This window comes from Triturus cristatus, chromosome 6 (assembly GCF_964204655.1).
Source record: "Triturus cristatus chromosome 6, aTriCri1.1, whole genome shotgun sequence".
Taxonomy (NCBI): domain Eukaryota; kingdom Metazoa; phylum Chordata; class Amphibia; order Caudata; family Salamandridae; genus Triturus; species Triturus cristatus.
The window spans coordinates 1,556,497,526-1,556,519,349 of record NC_140589.1 but is presented as its reverse complement, the minus strand read 5'-3'; positions in this window follow the sequence as shown (position 1 = coordinate 1,556,519,349).

Sequence of the window (21,824 nt, the reverse complement as noted above, 5' to 3'; positions counted from 1 at the left end):
GAAAATCCTGAGAAAACAGTTTTCTCTCAAACATGATTCATGAAATCCCAGCAGAAGGCTTTTTCACATGATAAAATCACCTTAGAACACAGCACTATTCCTAAAATTAGTATGATACCATCAACAAATAATTTATATTGTAACTAAAATCAGTTATCACCCTTTATACGTTCTCCTTTATGTGACCCTCAAACCTGCCATTCACAACAATGCATTTCAATGGGGCGCTATCATGTATATTGGTCCTGGGCTGGCTGCCAGCACTTCCTGGTTGAAGTGTTGGCCGCCAATCAGATCCCACCATGAGATCTGTGCTTAGACTCTGCCCAGTTATACGAATTTGGTTTTCCTTTTATATCTCCAAAACTACTGAACAGATTTATACAAAATAACAAAAAGTGTGATCTCCAGAACAAATATAACTTTCTGGCAATTTTGGTGTAATTCTGCCCTTCTGTTTGTTGTAACATTCCAAATCTGTTAGTTGTCTTTCTGCCTCAGTAACATAGTCTCTTTTATCCAGAATGATAATATTACCGCCCTTGTCCGCGGGTTTTATTTCAATAGACTTGTCCTGTTGTAGCTCTCTAAGAGCTTCTCATTGCTGTTTTGATAAGTTGCCCTTCAAATTTGCGTTTTTAATCTTGTAAAGGTCTTCTATTATGGCTTCGTGAAAGAGATCTACCTTGTTGCCTGGTGATAGAACTGGATGATATTTAGATTTGGTTTTAAGTCCACTTTCACCTGCCCCTTCAGATGGTAATGATTCCTTTAGTTGATTACAGCTACCCTTGAGGCGGAAGCCAGGGGTGTCGCTCCTCAATTTTTTAACATTTTAATACCTCGCTCTTTTGCACATTGCTGATTTGCTCTGTTTGTATTTTGTTGTTCCTTACCTTGCCTCGGTTGTGTTTCTGGGCTTGGCGCTCCCCGCACAGCGGAGTCAGTGCTGGGGCGGGAAGCGCGAGTCCTGAGCCGCCATCACCTCCCTCGAGTCACAGGGCCCCGCCCCTCGCAAATAGCCACGCCCCCTTGATGTTTTAAAGCGCTGTCTGTGTGAATAGCTAGTTGTTGATTACAGCTACCCTTGAGGCGGAAGCCGCTGGTGTCGCTCCTCAATTTTTAACATTTTAATACCTCGCTCTTTTGCACATTGCTGATTTGCTCTGTTTGTATTTCGTTGTTCCTTACCTTGCCTCGGTTGTGTTTCTGTGCTTGGCGCTCCCCGCACAGCGGAGTCAGTGCTGGGGCGGGAAGCGCGAGTCCTGAGCCGCCATCACCTCCCTCGAGTCACAGGGCCCCGCCCCTCGCAGATAGCCACGCCCCCCTTGATGTTTTAAAACGCTGTCTGTGTGAATAGTTAGTTGTTGATTACAGCTACCCTTGAGGCGGAAGCCGGGGGTGTCGCTATTCAATTTTTAACATTTTAATACCTCTCTCTTTTGCACATTGCTGATTTGCTCTGTTTGTATTTCGTTGTTCCTTACCTTGCCTCGGTTGTGTTTCTGGGCTTGGCGCTCCCCGCACAGCGGAGTCAGTGCTGGGGCGGGAAGCGCGAGTCCTGAGCCGCCATCACCTCCCTCGAGTCACAGGGCCCCGCCCCTCGCAGATAGCCACGCCCCCTTGATGTTTTAAAACGCTGTCTGTGTGAATAGCTAGTTGTTGATTACAGCTACCCTTGAGGCGGAAGCCGGGGGTGTCGCTCCTCAATTTTTAACATTTTAATACCTCGCTCTTTTGCACATTGCTGATTTGCTCTGTTTGTATTTCGTTGTTCCTTACCTTGCCTCGGTTGTGTTTCTGGGCTTGGCGCTCCCCGCACAGCGGAGTCAGTGCTGGGGCGGGAAGCGCGAGTCCTGAGCCGCCATCACCTCCCTCGAGTCACAGGGCCCCGCCCCTCACAGATAGCCACGCCCCCTTGATGTTTTAAAACGCTGTCTGTGTGAATAGCTAGTTGTTGATTACAGCTACCCTTGAGGCGGAAGCCGGGGGTGTCGCTGCTCAATTTTTAACATTTTAATACCTCGCTCTTTTGCACATTGCTGATTTGCTCTGTTTGTATTTCGTTGTTCCTTACCTTGCCTCGGTTGTGTTTCTGGGCTTGGCGCTCCCCGCACAGCGGAGTCAGTGCTGGGGTGGGAAGCGCGAGTCCTGAGCCGCCATCACCTCCCTCGAGTCACAGGGCCCCGACCCTCGCAGATAGCCACGCCCCCCTTGATGTTTTAAAATGCTGTCTGTGTGAATAGCTAGTTGTTGATTACAGCTACCCTTGAGGCGGAAGCCGGGGGTGTCACTCCTCAATTTTTAACATTTTAATACCTCGCTCTTTTGCACATTGCTGATCTGCTCTGTTTGTATTTCGTTGTTCCTTACCTTGCCTCGGTTGTGTTTCTGGGCTTGGCGCTCCCCGCACAGCGGAGTCAGTGCTGGGGCGGGAAGCGCGAGTCCTGAGCCGCCATCACCTCCCTCGAGTCACAGGGCCCCGCCCCTCGCAGATAGCCACGCCCCCCTTGATGTTTTAAAACGCTGTCTGTGTGAATAGCTAGTTGTTGATTACAGCTACCCTTGAGGCAGAAGCCGGGGGTGTCGCTCCTCAATTTTTAACATTTTAATACCTCGCTCTTTTGCACATTGCTGATTTGCTCTGTTTGCATTTTGTTGTTCCTTACCTTGCCTCGGTTGTGTTTCTGGGCTTGGCGCTCCCCGCACAGCGGAGTCAGTGCTGGGGCGGGAAGCGCGAGTCCTGAGCCGCCATCACCTCCCTCGAGTCACAGGGCCACGCCCCTCGCAGATAGCCACGCCCCTTCTACCTTCCTATAACTATGTACACTCTTCGGAGGCGCAGCGGACGAGCGCAGCGGGCACGCCCTCAGCACGCCGAAGACACGCCAACGACTAGCCCGTCTGTGCCCGTCCGGGCCTGTACGGGACTTGGGGCAGAAGGCCATGTTCCTCCCGCCTGTAAAAAGCTGGTAAGATCCTCGGTGGAACTGCGAGCGCTTCGCCCTCTTCGGGACCCAAGCTGCACCTTACTCAATCTCCATAGTATTGGAGTTACGGCCTGTAATAAGTGCAAACTTTCCACTTCCATCCTCAAACCTTTCCCTGATATGGTTAGGAGGCGTAGAAAACACAAACAACATAGTGTCGAGGAGGCCAAGGAATATGTGCTTTATACTACCAACTGCCGCTCACTTCCCAAGCACAGTTTGGACATATTCAACCTCCTCATGGAGGTAAATGCTAGCGTTCTCTTCTTGACTGAGACATGGCTGCATGAGAGTGCGGGCCCTGATGTGGCTACTGCCCTCCCTGAAAACTACGCTATTATTAGGATTGATCGTCAAAACCAGTTGGGTGGTGGGATTGCCATCATCTTCGATAGGAAACTGAAGTGCACCTTAGAACATATTACCATCCCTGAGTGTGAAGCCGGATTCTTTAAAATCTCCCTGAATTCGAATTTCACAATGTCCGGTGTACTGTTGTATCGACCTCCCGGTAATTCCTCCAAATGGGCATCCACCTTAGCTAACTACATTACCCCATATTTTATGGCATCTAAAAATTTTTCACTTATTGGTGATTTTAACTTACATCTGGAGGACCCATCTATCGCAGTCTGTGCCAATCTGCTGGACGACTTGAAGGCCCTAAATTTGATCTTAATGAATACTGGACCGACTCATAATAAGGGTCACCTGCTTGACCCCTTTTTTTCTAATTTAATTGAGCTTAAATGGCACAATACTTCTCCTATTTGTTGGTCAGATCACTATCTAATAAAATTAAGTATCAAACTTCTGCCTACTGCTCACACTAAATTAAATGCCTCTGCCACGTTGAGGAAAAATTGGAAGTTAATTGACATGGCTGAATTAAACGAGACACTTCATTTAAATCCTTCTAGGAAGGTCCATGATATAAACTGCCTGGCGGAAGCCACCGATAAATGGCTCCGCGATGCTGCCGATCATTGTCTACCCACCACCTCTAGTAAAGGAAACAGACACTGCCATCCTGCCCCATGGTTTATTGACCTTTTAAAAACTGAAAAATCAAAATGTAAGGTTCTGGAGCGCAAATGGCGTAAAGATTACGCCCCTGACGCTAAAAGCATTTATCACAAGGCTAGAAATTTATACCATACTGCCTGTGTTAAAACGTGCGCTTCCTTTGTTTCTCTTTCCATTAAGGAAGCTACTAACAAATCGAAAACATTGTTTAATCTAGTTAAGGACCTTGCCGGGGCTCACACTTCAGCTTTACCTTCCCCACTGGATTCGCAACAGTGCCAAGATGTTGGCTGTTTCTTCTCGGAGAAAATTGAGAAAATTATTAGGGACATAAACATTAACAATACTGTGTCACCCCTTTCTACCGACTGTGATCATGTCTCCTTGGGTGATAATACCTTGGAAGCATGGCCCCCCATCACGGTAGACACAATGAAAGTCATACTTAAAAATACTAAGTCTGGTTCTCCCAGGGACCCCATCCCGATTAAAATCATTAAACTACTTGATGACCAGTCCTTGGAGGTCATCGTTGACACGCTTAATGCGTCATTAGATCTTTCATCTGTCCCGACTCTTTGGAAACACGCCATGGTTACGCCACTGTTAAAAAAGCCCACAGCTGAGCCTCAATGTTTGGCAAATTGCAGACCCATTTCCTTGCTCCCTGCCTTTTCTAAATGTTTGGAGAGACATGTCCATTCGACTTTAACCACCTTTGTCGAAAATAACTCACTTTTGCACCCCTCACAATCTGGTTTCCGTGTTGGTTTCTCTACGGAAACCACTCTCCTTGGAGTCACAGAACACATTTGAAACCTACTTGATAAAAGTCAGACGGTCGCGCTCGTGCTCCTTGATCTGAGCGCGGCATTTGACACTATATCACATGAAATTCTTATCAAGGCACTGTTTAGGAACAGAGTCCGAGGTAAAGCACTTGATTGGATCCGTTCCTTCCTGAGTGACAGGACTTTTCAAATAACATCTTCTACAGCCTGCTCTGACTTTTTCAAAACCTCTCACGGCGTGCCTCAGGGTTCCATTCTGAGTCCGCTGTTTTTTAATATCTATCTCAGACCCTTAGCTGATATAGCTGAAAAATCTGGACTCTCCCTTATGACTTACGCCGATGACTCCCAAATTATTTTCTCCCTTTCCGAGCCTAGTCCGTCTTCCTCTTCTCCCCTTAAGTTGGGGTTACAAAACATCCTGAATTGGATGACTAGTAACCAGCTAAAGCTTAATGGAGACAAGACGGAGGTTCTTCTTTTAGGAAAACAGCATGATCTGTGGAATTCCTCCCACTGGCCCGACCAGTTGGCCACTCTCCCTACCCCAGTGACACAAGTTCGTAACCTGGGCTTTATTCTGGACAGTACTCTTTCTATGAGTAAACAAGCCAACAAAGTGGTGGGTCTTTGTCTCACCATTATTAAATGGTTGAGGAGAATTATATGGATGCTGCCCCTTTCTACTCAGAAGACTGTAGTCAATGCCCTGATTACTTCTCGGCTTGACTACGGTAACATTCTGTATCTCGGGTCAAATAAAGCGGTAATCAGTCGACTGCAACTTGTTCAGAACGCTGCAGTCCGTCTACTTTGTAAAATCCCGAAAAATTCTGGGGTCTCAAACCATCGCAGGGAACTCCACTGGCTCAAGGTTGAAAACAGAATCCGCTTTAAAGCTCTGACCTATATGTTTAGAATCAAGGCTGGCACAGCGCCAAACTATCTTTTATCTTTGGCCCAGCCTTACATTCCCAAGCGCAGTCTTCACTCACAATCACTTTCCAATGTTTGTATCCCTAGATTTAAATTGGCAAGAATGGGTGGCAGATCATTTGCCTTCCTTGGTCCATCCCTCTGGAATGCGCTCCCTCTTTTCATCCGAAAGGAGGAAAATTATGACAGGTTCCGAAGAAACGTTAAGACCTGGCTATTCGAGCAATAACTTGAGTAGCTAGCCTTCGCTCCTGACACTTTTTTCTTGCTGTATCTCGGCGCCGAGAAACCCTTTTTGGGTAGCTGTTGCGCCTTACAAGTTTTAATAAATAAATAAATAAAATAAATATCAAGGCCTCTGTTTCCTGTGATTTTGTTACAGCCCCCATTGTTAATAAATTTTCCAAGCCTTGTACATCTTTTGCTAGGAGTGTGCTTATTGATGGTATTACTCTTGCTGGTTGTCTTATAAATCAAAATATCATCCAGTTCTATCACCAGGCAATAAGGTAGATCTCTTTCACGAAGCCATAATAGAAGACCTTTACAAGATTAAAAACGCAGATTTGAAGGACAACTTATCAAAACAGCAACGAGAAGCTCTTAGAGAGCTACAACAGGACAAGTCTATTGAAATAAAAGCCGCGGACAAGGGCGGTAATATTCTCATTCTGGATAAAAGAGACTATGTTGCTGAGGCAGAAAGACAACTAACAGATTTGGAATGTTACAACAAATTAAAAGCTGATCCCACTAAAGAAACGCAAGCAAAACTAGCCTTGTGTATACAAAATTGGTTTGATAAAGGTTTGATTAATGAGGAAGAACAAAAATATTTAAGTTGCAGCCATCCAACTTTAGCAACATTCTACTGTTTACCAAAAATCCATAAAAGCAAAGAACACCCACCAGGAAGACCAATTGTTTCCGCAAATAACTCTCTATTAGAACCAATTTCTAATTACATTGATCACTTCTTAGCGCCGTTAGTAAAAGATCTTAGCTCTTACTTGCGAGACACCACAGATCTCTTACAGAAATTGGAAGGAGTAACATGGCAGCCAACCTTTAAACTCATCACTATGGATGTAATTTCATTATATACGAACATAGAACATTCCATAGGGACAGAGGCATGCAAATATTTTCTAGGGAAAAGGAACAGTCAGTATCACCAACATAACATCATGCTAAATGAAATGATTTCCCTATGCCTCAATAACAACATCTTCTTATTTAACAAACAGTTGTACAAACAAATAAAAGGATGTGCCATGGGTTTTTCATTCTCCCCCAATTATGCAAATTTAACCATGGGATGGTTCGAACAAAAACTGGCGTGGACATCAGAGAATGATGAATTCTTGGAGAAAACCATTCTCTGGCTCCGTTTCATAGATGACCTCCTAATCATCTGGGATGGCACAGAACAAGACTTCAAAAGTTACTTTGACAGACTAAACAACAATGTGTCAAAATTAAAATTCACTTTTGAAATTAGTGAGAAGCAAGTGACATTTCTGGATACGAATATCTATGTAGTAAATAACACCCTACATACCACATTGCATTGCAAAAAAACAGCAACAAATGCGATATTACATGGAGCAAGTTTCCATAATCAATCATTGAAATGGAGCATCCCATATGGCGAGTTCTTAAGACTGAAATTGCTCAACTGACACGGAATTCACCAAACACAGTCAGGAAACAAATATCAGATTCCAAAAACGTAAATACCCCCCAAAAATAATAGAAAAAAGCCTACAAAGAGCCTCAAATCAACAACTGGGAGATTTACTTAAGAAAACACCAGAAATTTAATCAGATAAAGCAACAATCATCAGACTGATAACAACTTACAGTGCAGAAAACAAAAGTCTGATAAGAATCATCAAAAAACACTGGGGAATCATCCAACTGGACCCTACCTTTACAGCAATAATTGGTGATCATCCAAATGTAACATACCGCCGGGCAAGAAACATAGGAGACAGAATTGTCCACAGCCATTTCCAACAGACACCAGTCACTACATGGCTACAAAGAGAAGGCTTCTGGCCGTGCAAACATTGCAAAGTGTATAAAATCGCAATACATAAACAAGAAGTCAACATCAGAAATGGGACCAAATGGAAAATCAAACAACATCTCACATGTAAAAGTAACTATGTAATCTACATGGTAGAGTGTCCCTGTAAACTGCGATATATCGGAAGCACAATATTTGATAGTCAAAAAGAGAATTCTTGAACATGTCAGAGCCACAAATCACAAGGATCGTACAAATGCCATAGCAAAACATATGGAAATACACCACGATGTCAAATGGGAATCCTTAAAATATTGGGCTCTGGAACAAATTTCTTTGACAGAAAGAGGTGGAGATCGCAAGAAAATCCTATGACAGAAGGAATCAAAACACATACTCTTATTCAGAACCTTACATCCGAGGGGTCTCAACCAAAATGAAGAACTTTATGTACAACTCTAAGAAACCATGCATGGACACACTCGCAGCACTCTCTCAATTAAATCAACACTCACCGGAGAGTAATGAAGAACACAATGAGATCAAATGAAGCAACACGAACTGTGAATAAAGATTTATTGAACAAAATTGAAATTTCGTTTTGAAAAAAGCTCACTAGAGAGCAATAAACATCGAAGGACATAAAGCATATAGAGCCATAAATGGACAAAATAAATATATTCTAAATCACATAAAAAAGAGCACTTTGACAGCACTGATAATACTTGTAGTTAACAAGATTTGAAAAAATGAAACTACACTACCCACAATGCACCAAAAAGAAACAGGAAGTAATTGTGTGTTAATTGAAATAAAAGATGTCCCTTTTCATGTGTGAAACATCCCGTGATCAAGCCTTATGTAGAGGCGAAACGCATTGGATCCTAAAGATCCTAAATTAAAACCGCAATAACTTCTATCTACAAGAGAGTGCGTTTTTCTTCTTTGCCGAGAGGCAAAAGCCCAGTTTCATATATATATATATATATATATATATATATATATATATATATATACACATACCACAACTCCAAAAACAAATTGTTCAGCGACAGCACTCCTGTGGTGTGGGTTTTTATTGCAATAAAAATAGCGCATATAGACAAACAAATGTCTACGCGTTTTGGCTAAACTAGCCTTGTTTGCAACATTTTCTCAGTTGATACAGCACTCATTTTGTATGCTCTGATTACACATGAACATAGAAAAGGCTTAGCCGCAATAACATGAAACCAAACTACGTGTCAGCCATCTTTTAACATGGTCAAGTCTACAAATCTGTGCAAGTATCAGTTGTTTGCCCAATGGGGCTTTATCCTATGTATTTTGGTTTATTATGCTTCTGCAGATCAATCCGGTTTTTTAGGGGTTGATGCAATCCCATCAGCCATTTCGTCAAATATGACTGTAATTCCTTTTGTGTAGAGTTTTCTTTAGCATGGCATTAAGGCACCATGCTAATTTGCAATGAATGTTGCTACGTTGTTTTATAGATCTATTTCTGTATTGACAAGGTATGATCTCGACAACCAGCAATAACGTATTGGCTAATATATATGCTTTATACAATTATTTATCAATAATATTTAACATTTTTTCATTACTATGTTCAATCAATTGCAGGTTTTGTATATAAATGACTGATTCTTGCACAGATTTGTAGACCCGACCTGCAGTAGAGAGTGCATCACTAGAAAACAATGCTCTCTACGTCTGCTTCGGGGTTGATTAGGAATCCCAGGTCCGACCCACTATTATGTTGCGGACCACCTATGCTATTTGGTACATTAATCACAGCAGGAAACGAGTATTGGGTGGTGCATGATTGACAACACAATGGCAGCAGGGCCTCTCTGGGAGGTTCCTTGGCAACTAAGGGCCATATTTATGAGAACTGACACATCACTGCGGTGACTCAGCGATGGGTCAGAAAAAGTTGCGCTGCAGTATGACAAGTTCACATGACATGGATGCACCATATTTGAGCCACGGTATATCATATTATCAGGTCCCAAGGTGTTTCAAGAATTTTGACCTATCTATGGGACAGATGGAGCAAAGGAATGTAGTGCATCTGCTGCCAAAGTGAAACTAAACTTTGCAGGTTGTAAGACAATCTTTAGGTGCCGCAAATCAGCTTTGCGGCATATTAGCGTGCATCATGCATCACAAGGCCTCAAAAAGTGGCGCATTGCAAAAAAAAACTTTTCCAATACATCAAAAGGAAGAAATAGAGGGAGCTGAAAGCACAAGCAGTGAGAGCAACAACCCTAACACCAGTCAAGATGTCCAGACAGAACAGAAGAGGAAGAGTAATTTCAATGAGGAAGTGAACCAAATATTAATAACTGAGTTGACAGGCAAAGACTACCTTCTCTTTGTCACCTCCAAATTGCCATTAAGAAAAAAAGAAGCCATTTGCCAGTCCATAGTGGATAAGATTAATAGTGTAGGGCAAACAAAAAGGACAATGCCAGAGCGCAAGAAGCGTTGGCATGATTATAAGCGCAGGACCAAGGAGAAACTGGCTAAGAATTTGAGGGCAGCCATATGGACCAGAGGAGGAGGACCTGAGGACCAGGAGGAGCTGGACCACTTGGAGGAGCAGGTGGCATTAGTCATCCCAGCAGAGTTGGTAGCAGGAGTGGAAAGACAGGACTGTGCAGGGGTCGAGGGCCAATAATATCTACAGGGTAAACAAGGGACAATATGGTTAAAACTGTCATGCAGAGCAGCACAGCAAGATACTTTGCTGTGCTGCACTGCACTATGTGCAAGGGAAAGGGAGGGATCTCTCACATGTTAATTCATACATCACATGTATGTAAGTTATTTTGCTCAGTGACATTTTGCTCCACCCAATCCAGCCCTGCCAAATTTGTCAGGTCCATGCGTGACGTGCTGACCCAGTCCAGGTTCCACACTGAACATTGCAACTTGTAGTGGAAGGTATAACACGAGGGACCAGGACTACAAGTCCCACAATGCAAAGCAAAAAACCTGGACTGGAGCAGCATATCATGCATGGACCTTGGAAACCTGCCTAAACTGACTGTAAAAAATGCAGGCACCCTTGAACCATGTGGCAAGTGTGCTTGTCTTAGAGCTACGCAGCCAAAAGTGGAATGTAAAGTAATGGAATGGAATGGAATGGGTTTGTTAGAGACCATACTACCTCCTTTCTTGTACAACTAAATATTGGGGGTGGGAGTGAATGCAAATGATGCACACCAGAGGTCCACAAGTGTTTGTTGGAAGCAGAGATGGTGTGTGAGCTTGGTGGGCCCCTGGTAGTGTAGCACCATGTAGGTGTGGCTGAGCATATTGAACTGGCAATGTGTCTGAATGGGGAGCCATTGAACCTCAAAGAGGTGATGTGTGTGTCGCAAGGTAGCCTGAGTGATAGTCACGCACTGCTATGTTTGATAGTGTCACACTTGTGTAGCAGCTCTGAAGGGATGCCGTAGAAGAGGGCATTGGTGCACTACATTCAACATGTGAAGTGGGCCTGGGTGACGGTGTGTCAGGTGTCAGGAGGGAGGTGTAAGATGAAAAGTCTGACTATGCTACATATGTCAGGAGGATGTGAAACAGGGAATTGTGAAGTCAGGTTTCATGGATGGTTGGAGGGTGAGGTGTCTGGGCCTCATCGTTTGGGCAACCAGTGAAGGAACATGTTACCAAATATCATAACTACTATCTTGGGAGGTTCAGCATGAGTCATGGATCTCACATACAGGTAGGCATGTTGGTCAACTGCAAATTGTAACAAATGCTGAATGATGTAGATGTCTCCTGAGAGTCAATGCATGATCCGAGTGTCATCAGTATGTGAGAGTAAGTTCACGCCCTGGGCCTAAATGATGATTGCCAGAAGAGTCATGTACAGGTACAAGTGAGCGGACTGAATGTAAAGATTTGTTATACTCTGCAGATGCCCAGCGTGAGAAAGGATGAAATGGTGCAAGCTTCAGTGGTTGCATATTTCCAAGTGTGACGGTGCTTATCCCCTTCAGAGATGATTCAGAGTACCTATTGTTCTGGACACTGGAGATGGCTGTGTGGGCTAGGAAATCACAGGATTACACACACATAAGTGAAAAATGTTAAGTACATGCCCGTACCCATTCCTGCAGTGTAGCAAGGCTGTTTGCTGTGTAGAGTTGTGTGGATGTGTGTCAAATATGAGCCCTAGGCCGCATAAATGCACAAATTGCATGCAAGGCAGATTCGTGTGGTGTACTGTGTGAAAGGCAGAGTGCTTGCCCACATCTAATCGAAAACGAAACTAACATCACTTTGCCGGGAGCTGTGGGCTAGCTAATGGCTAGAGGGAAGGCAGGCACCCTGGAAACATTGTGCAATTTTCTCAGTAGTAGTGTCAATAAGTAAACCGTACATCAAAATAATCATCATATGAAAATAAGCAAAGCAACATGGTAAATGGAGCCCTTACCTGCCTTTCAGCCAGGGCCAGCCAGCAAGCTGAGTAACTGCACTGAAATGTGTGGTATGACACAAAAATTACCACATTTTCACACAGCTGTTGTGTAAACAATGTACAGATATTGCATGGCAAAAACAGTGTAACTTGCCCACATTTACTGTTAGTAGCACATGTTAAACACATCTATGTGTAACCTAAAGTGAATGAAAATAAAGTCTGTCACCAACATTATTAATGTCAACATCTATCATAGATCATCATTAAACATATTATAATTTAATTGCAGAGGGACAAACAAAACCTCCTGCCCCGCAGCCTGTCCTGGATGACTAACTTGTTGGTGATGACATCCTGCCCCCTCATGGACGGTGACACTTTAAAGCAAATCTTGGACTCCATAGAATCTCCTTCTCCATACATAGCAAGGGATGGCAGCGTTGCAGGGTCTCCAGAAGAACCACCACCCACAGGACATTGCCCATCTGCCAGTCCAAGCCTAGCTGCAGACTCAGAAGACCTCCAAGTTGTCTTTCAATGGTGAGCTGTAGGAGCCCAGCAGCAGATGGTTTATGTGGTGCAGACGGGGATGGAGATTAGAGCCGGCAGCCTAGAGGGAGTCTGTAGGTTCCTCAGTCTTAATAAGGATACATCTGAGGTAATTAAAGACACCTACCCTCTCCTCCATAGTGTTAATGAGTACTTAGCTTACATTTCTGGTGTCATGAGGGGGACGCAAGAACAACAGGCCTCAACATCTGACACCAGTGAGGCTGCCACCAAGCTGGGGAACATCATTAACATCATGGCAACTATGGAGCGCAAGTTCAACTCCTTCATAACAACAATGGCTGCTCTCCACAGCGACGTTGTTGTATTGTTGAGAAGCAATCAGTCCCTTGTCAGCGCTGTGCTGACAACATTGCTGGCACAGACAAATTCTAGTGGGGGCATGAGAGCCATATCCTCTGCCCCAGATGTGTGTGTGCCTCAGATGTCTCCCACACAAACACCACCAACTGCAGGGGAGGCACTACATCCATCATGGGAGGAAGATGTGGACATCACCAGTTTTAATCACCGAACTGCCTGTTAACATTTGTCTGTGCCCTCTGGCCAGTTTCCCAGTGGTCCTGTGTCTGTAATCATGCCACCTTCTTTGTCACCCAATGCTGTACCGTTTTGTTTGTGCACCTGTTAATCTTATCCACTTGTAGACTTTTGAAGAAGTCGATCTTCCCTAATGGCAATTTGTACCTCTTCACTGAAAGTCTCCTCACATCTAAATGTCGGATGACATGTCTCCCAAATGGGCTCTGTCTGGACATCTTTTGCTCTCAATCAATGTTGGTGTTGTTGCCAAAACACTGCAAAAATGGTCATGCTGACCCACTCACATTTGCTAATAAATTCACTACTACAAGGTGCTGCATGTTTGTTTGTTGATGAAAGGACTACTCATACCAAGGTGGATGTGTATTAACATAAATCACTTCATAGCATCTGAAAGAGAGTGAGATAAAGTTAATAGCACCAGCTCTCTTTGAATATGCAGCAACCACAAGTACATCCACTGCGATGAAATAATGAGGAATGTGTTGCTTTCCAATGGTGACGATAGGCTTCAGGTACTTGACTGACACACAGTGAAAAGCTCAAACTAAACTCAAACGGCCTACCTTCTAAAAATGGGATCTGTGAGGCATGTGGGACAAAAACATTGTTCCATTCATCCACATATTTCTGGCTCAGTGAACATGACAACATGATGAAACTCATATAATTGCCTTAATGCTCACACTGAGGAGATCCTAAAGTACATAAATGATCATGCTTGCACTAATGATAGGCAGCTAGCCATGCCCATGCTCCTTTTGAATTAGCATTATACCTGTGCCACTCAAGGATGCACAAGACCAATCCAAGAACTTGGATGTCAGAATGCAAGAAATGCAAGCGCTCACTGTTTGGCCCCAGTGTCAACTGATAAATGCTGAATAATGCTACATTGTGGTATGGAGGGTAAATGTGTTCCTCAAAGGGGCGAACTATGCTGGGATGTGCTGGGATGTGAAACAGTGTGCTCCCAACCTCTATTCTGTTTAAAAGGCTCCCTTAAGCCAACAAGCTGATGAGCTCTGGAGATGCTCCTTTGTGCCTGAGAGTGGTACTGTGACCTGAGAGGAGCATGGCAGCATTTCAAACAACCCCAGATGATTTTTCTTTGCTCTCTAACACTGCTGCTCTCTACTGATGAAGGGCTCAACCCATAAACACGTGTCCAGAGATATACAGCAATGTCTTCACCAACTTTGGTGAAAAACTCCAGCTTAGTTTGAAGTAAGCATGAACTGTGTACGGTATTTACCAGGATGCAAAGGGGCGAACTCTGCTTGGATGTGAGGCAGTGTGCTTCCAACCCTCATTCTGCATATGTGTAATTGTTCCTCTGTCACCCCACCTCACATATGTATGATATGGACTACTCTGAGGGATGCTAAAGTACCCCTAAGGCCGGATTTCAGGACCCATACCTCAGGTAAAGGGTTGCAAAAAATGGGGAAAAAGAAAATGATTCCTACTGACAATGTACTAGCACCCTTACAGCTACACATGCTGAGATACCATATGTCCTCTGTCATGACATTAATCAATGATTGAGAATAACTTTTAACTATCACAACACCTGCAGCATCTATCATAGGAAGAAATATTTCTTTGCAATGGCTTGCCTGCTGACACAGTCACACAAGTTTTTCCAGTTTGGACATTTGAATTCACACATAGCTACTGGAAAAGGTATGGGTCACAAAACATTTTAGTTGTTGATCAGCATGATTGTCTGATCATGCCTATAGTCTTTCACACTGAACTCATGCTGAGGGTGACGTTAAACGTATGCAGCATGTATGAGTATAGTATGATTCACTACAGCAATAATATATGTGGCATTTGGACACACTTCCTCCTTACCTGATTACATGAGACTGTAATCTTTACAATTGGTAAAACGGTCTTGGTAACGTGTTCCACCAGTATCATACACAAATATGAACAGTGGCAAGCATAACATTTCCAGACAAGCTCAGCCTAGCTCATTCCACTTTGCAGCAACATTTGTTGAACCATAGGCTGTAATGTTTGGTCCATGTGTTAGGTGTAAAACAGTAAAACTTTAGACCATCTGCAGATTTAGTGCTAAATGATGGTACATGTGTCATAAGCATATACACAGTACGTGAGTAAAGATCACCACAGCAGGTAAAGATGCATGCATTTTGTGGGCCTGCTTACATTGCCCCTACATGCACATTGACAAAGTCCTTGTTCATTTCACATTATTCTGTGTACAAGTTCAGTTGTGTTTGTACACTGAGTGCAATTTGGTTACAGGTGATTGATACACCCCTATACACTTTACAATGTTACAACTATCATAGAACACACACAAACCTTACAGAGCTACAACCATATACTTATTATGATTACTGGTAGCGTTGGGATCCAGGAAGGTCTCAACTTTACCAGTGGTGTATGGTGCAAGTACACCTGCAAGACATTTATTGGAACATTGCTTTATGAACAGTGCAAATACACAATGTCTACATATCATGAACAGTACTATGACATACCAGTGATCTGGTATATGCAACACGTTGGACACACATATGTATACATTGTCTGTATATCTGTGATGTAGCTAGTCACTTTACAGGGCAGAAGTGGCTGGATGTTGACGCTCAGAGATATCGCAAAATCAAATGCCTGAAGCATGCCTCCGGTATGTGATGTTTTGTGGACAGTTGTGCAGCATCATCTCAGGCCAGCTTGCACTATGACACACGGGGGAAAACCAATGGCCTTAGGCAGGGCAGAGTAGTACTGGGATGGAAAAGGACAGGTATACACTGTGTGTAACATTGTAAGAACAATATCAAACTATTAATGTAACTGGTGTACAGAGTGCTTACTATCCGCAAAGCATGCTACCTTGCAATATGGTGCAAGGATGCATGGATTGGAAGACGGGATCAAATTTCAGTCATGAAAGGGCCACCTCCCAGAAAAAATACAATTGCCTAGGGCATGTTAAACTTTCTACGTGTGATGAACAATACAGCACACATAAGAAGGTTAATATTATAGGAGATTGATCATTACATTCCTCCTTACACAACACATGTGCAGGGTTTTAAAAATTCAGATCGTGCCCTGCACAGGCACGTATGTGAAATCAGGTCATATTTACAAATACATGCATGTGAATGAAATTTGAAACCCACAACACCTTGAACAGCCCCTTGGGGCAGTATATTGCACTGTATTTATGTAACCTTCCCCTTAAATGATCTGGTCTTTACATGTAATAAAAAATGTATTATGTGATAGACACAACTACATGCAGATGCTACATATGTACATACCGTCGGGCCACCTACATTCATTCTGAGGTGGCTTAAGAGATCCGCCTCTCGGGACATCACATCTGCCCTTCGATGCTAGAGCTGGTGGACGCTGCGCTCAACCACAAACATCCTTGACATGTGCCACTGTAACCTCTCCCAGCGCTCCTTCTGTTCCTTGGTGGGGTAGCCCTTGATGACCTTACCCCTGATGCCATCATGTTATCTAAGTAATGAGCCAGCAGCAATAGCAGGCCCACAAACTGTCCCTCTGAAATGTTTGTCACCATACCCTTCCCCAACATTGCCCAACCATTCCTAGACTCCCTAACCTTAAAACAAACACTCCTTAATCTAACCCATACCCCTAAAATAGTAAACCCCTAAACGGATAAACACCTGACAAAACAATGACACTAACAATACAAATCTGAAAGAGACTATTAGTTATAGATTCCTTACCTAAGAATTACCCCCAGGCATCAGACTGGATCCAGAGAATTTTTCTTCAGCAATACCCCTGCACATCGGTAGGTGTGGTTTGGTCAACTCCGCATCCGTCGTCGGAGTCGTGATCCCTGGGATGACGACACGGTGCCTACTTAGACGCCGCCCATGTGCGCTGACATCAGTTCGTTCTTTTTCCATGCCAACCTAGAGAGCTTGCCCCTTAGTAATTTTTTTACTTAACTTTTTTCTACTTTCTTGAATATCTTTTTTCGAGACTTTGACTCCTGGTGCACGAGGGATGTCACACCGTCAAACTGGATTCAAGCCTTGTGACTCCTGTCAAGAGCTGATGTCCGTGATGGATCTGTACCCCGTGTGCCTCTGGTGCCTGAAGCGTGACCACGACCTGAAGTCGTGCTCCGAATGTCGGGCCATGAATCCGAAGTCTTTGCTGGAGCAATTCCAAAAGCTTTTGGAGGCCCGGCAGTCAGCTCCGCATTGCTCCCGGTCTCGCTCGAGTTGAAGGTTTCGAGACCGGTCGCGGAGCCACCACACCTCATCCAAGTCTTTGCACTCATCGGTAAGTCAAAGCACAAGAAGAAGGCGAAGAAGCACCGCCACTCTTTGCCTTCTCTCCATTGGTCGGCTGATGCAGGAACCAGAGCGTCGTCGCTCTAAGGATCCATCTCTGGTGCCTAGTTCAGGGACGACTCTGCACCTCCCCGTTTCCGGGAGCTGGGCGTCCCCTTCCCAGTTTCATACGTCATATGAAGCTCTCCACCATATCTTTGGGCAGCCTGACTCCGCTGGTGAGGCTTCAGGCCCCGCAGAGCCGGTTGGCCTTCAATGCCAGCGGCTCCGGCGCCGCAGGCCCCCCATGGATCCAGGCCTCGATCCGGATCAATGCTGGTTCACCTTACTCGATCTTCCCCGGCACCAATACCAGCGACGACGTCCCCGGCATCGGCTGTGTCCCCAGATAACATCTTCCCCATCCTCATCCCCGAGATGGAGCCGGACCGACGTCGGCCGATGTCGAATCTTACACCAATCAATCAATCAATCACAGACATTTATATAGCGCGCTACCTACCCGGAGGGTCTCAAGGCGCTAGGGGGGGGGGGAGTGCCGCTACTGCTCGAATAGCCAGGTCTTGAGCTTCTTCCTGAAGGAGAGGTGGTCTTGGGTCAGGCGCAGGTCGGTCGGGAGGGAGTTCCAAGTCTTGGCGGCCAGGTAGGAGAAGGATCTTCCTCCTGTTGTCGTTCTTCGGATACGGGGGACAGCGGCGAGGGCGTAGCTGGCTGATCGGAGATGTCGTTTGGGAGCGTAGAAGTTGATGCGGTTGTTGAGGTAGCTCGGGCCTTGATCGTGTAGGGCTTTGTGTGCGTGGGTGAGGAGGCGGAAGGTGATTCTTTTGTTGACGGGGAGCCAATGCAGGTCTTTCAGATGTCCGGAGATGTGGCTGTGACGTGGGATGTCGAGGATGAGTCTGGCTGAGGCGTTCTGGATCCGCTGGAGTCTCTTCTGGAGCTTGGCGGTGGTTCCGGCGTAGAGGGCGTTGCCGTAGTCCAGTCGGCTGGTGACGAGGGCTTGGGTGACAGTCTTCCTGGTCTCGGTGGGGATCCACCGGAAGATCTTCCGTAGCATGCGCAGGATGTAGAAGCATGACGAGGAGACGGCGTTGACTTGTCTGGTCATGGAGAGGGAGGAGTCCAGGATGAAGCCCAGGTTGCGTGCGTGGTCTGTCGGTTTGGGTGCGCAGCCCAGGGCGGGGGGCCACCAGGAGTCGTCCCAGGCGGAGGGCGAGGAGCCCAGGATGAGGACTTCCGTCTTGTCTGAGTTCAGTTTCAGGCGGCTGGTCGTCATCCACTCGGCTACGTCTTTCATCCTTTCGTGAAGGTTGGCTCTGGCGGCGGCGGGGTCGTTGGTCAGGGAGAGGATCAGCTGGGTGTCGTTGGCGTAGGAGATGATGTTGAGGTTGTGTTGGCGTGCGATGGCTCCTTGCGTGGAGGTTGAGCGGTGACAGTTGACAGCTTTTGACCTCCTCCAGAAGTCTGTAGTGTCATCTTGGCTGCCAGGTATCCCTCCACTAAGACAGTATACACCTTTCAATGGAACAAGTTTGTGGCATGGTGCACAGCAAAGGTTGTGGAACCCCTTACTGCCCCTCTTTCGGAGGTTCTTTTGTTCCTTTTTTTTTGGGCCCAGCAGGGCTCTGCTCAGGGCACTCTTAAAGGCTACCTAGCTGCCATTTCTGCTTTTCTTCGGCTACTAGATCAGCCCTCTTTGTTCGAGTCCCCTATTGTAAGTAGATTCTTTAAAGACATTATTCATCTCTTTCCTCGATCTCCTTTCACAATGCATCAGTGGGACTTGAGCCTTGTTTTGACTTACCTTATGTGCTCTCCCTTCGAGCTTCTTCACAATTGTCCTCTCAGGCTTCTCTTTCTTAAGACTGCCTTTCTTGTTGCTATCACCTCTGCTCACAGGGTGAGTGAGTTCAGGGTCTTTCTTCTAAGCCCCCTTTCTTCTCGGTCCATCCGGACAAAGTGGTGCTTCAAACAAGGCCCCCATTCCTGCCTAAAGTTGTCACTCCTTTTCACATCGGACAGACTATTACTCTGCCCACCTTTTTCCCACCTCTGCACCCTTAGAAGGAGGAGGAGAGACACCACGCTCTGGACCCAAAACGGACGCTGTCTTTCTACCTTGTCCGCACAAAGGTATCCGGGTGGACAATCAACACTTTGTTTGCTATGTGGGTGTCAAAAAAGGTTGGGCTGTGCAAAAGTGTACCATTTCTCGATGGGTAGTCCTTTGTAAAAGAGTTGTTATGCTTTGGCTAAAAAGAAACCTTCAGTGGGGCTGCAAGCTCATTCCACTAGAGCTACGGCGGCTACCACAGCTTTGTCAAGTGGAGTGCCACTCATCGATATCTGCCAGGCGGCCACATGGGCTTCTATGCACAAGTTTACCAGACATTATTGCCTGGATAGTCAAGTCCGGAAGGACAGCTACTTTGTCCGTTCTGTCCTTCAGGACTTTCTGGTGTGAACTTGGTTCGCTGGGTAGCTATTCTAAGGTGAGGAATCTATAAATAATAGTTTCTTTCAGGAGGAACAAGTTATTTCCTTTCGGTGATGATGTATCTGTAAGAGACATATATTAGTTATTGATTCTTTACTGCCCCTCCTTCCTCCTCGCTCTGTGAACTGACTTCTAGGGATAGGGACTCCCTTACAGGGCCCTAGTTGTAGCGCACCAGTGGTCAGTGTCTTTCATGGCTCTGCTCTTCTGGTGTGGAAAGTCGTGTCAGAACTGACATCAGCACGCAGGGGTGGGGTTTAAGTAGGCACCGCGACGTCATCCCGGTGACCATGAGGCCGACGACGGACGTGGAGTCGACGAACGCCACCTACTGACACGCAGGGGTATTGCTGAAGAATAATTCTCCGGATCAAGTCTGACGCCTAGGGTATTTCTAAGGTCAGGAATCTATAACTAATATATGTCTCCTACAGATTCATCGTTACCCAAGGTAAGTAACTTGTTCTTTACAACCACAACACACAATAAGCAAAATTTACACAAGACAGGGACAGTGCAGACACCGACAAAACCAAAATTCACCACAAACCACCAGCCACTCTCCAAAACACCTCCAACACCCAGCACAAACTCTGTAAGAGAAAGTGAAACTAACTTTCCCGCCTCCTAGTTTGCAGCCTGCCACACACATTATGTCATTTCCTGGGTGTATCCCGTCCGTTTCCGACATTTGTGTTGCTTTTTTTATGATTCATCACTACTTAGATGGCCAATGCATCATTCCTGCACTGCGCAGAGGCACTTCTGCAGTCAGGTTCCACGCATTGGCTTATATGCATGGCTTTCGATCGACGCACGCGTAGCAATGCACGGCGCAACAGAGACAATATGCGGGTTGTGGCCCAGGTAACTGGCCTAATATGTTTGTTCAACTATAGACGTCTCTGTGATGCTGGATCACACAAATTGTGCACCGTGCTATTGGGCCAGGACTGGGGTGGCACCACTTGGCAGGTCTGTGTGACAGGGCGCAGTGTCCAGATGGCTAATCTGGGTGGTTGTAAGTCTGTCATGTGCCTGTTCGTTCATGATAGATGGTGCAGCATGTACCTGTGGTGCAACAGATTGCCTATGGACTCAGCCTGGCTCCAAAAAATGCATGTGCAGTCCCTATCACCAAGCCATGGGAAACAGTAGGCAGCATGGCAGCACAGCAAGACAGACATTATGGGCTGTAGGATCACACATCAGTTATCGCAGCAATGGATGTCCCCCGCAGTAATATGTGCATGTAAAGATGGCTTCTCGGGCCTATGTGCCATGTTCTTGTATTTCCTGTTCTGGCTAGGCTCTCTATTCATGCAATGTGTGAGCAATCTGTCATTGTGATGTGTCACGGATGCAACACACACTTGGGGAACCATAAATACATACTGCAGTGTATGTCCCACCCAGATTGCAGATTTTCAGTATTTTTTAACAGCATCAGGTGTAAATCCAAATTGCAACATGTTTTTGGGAGTAAACTATGTCTTACGCACAAAGCTAGGCAAGGTCATCCATGTAATATAGTGGAGCAGGCACTTCAGTCACTCAGGGATATATGTATGACCTGAGTTGTGTGGTGCTTCCACAATGCAACATGGTACATCTGCAATGCACTTCCCTTATGCTACATTCTCTCCAACCCAAGTCCACCTTGC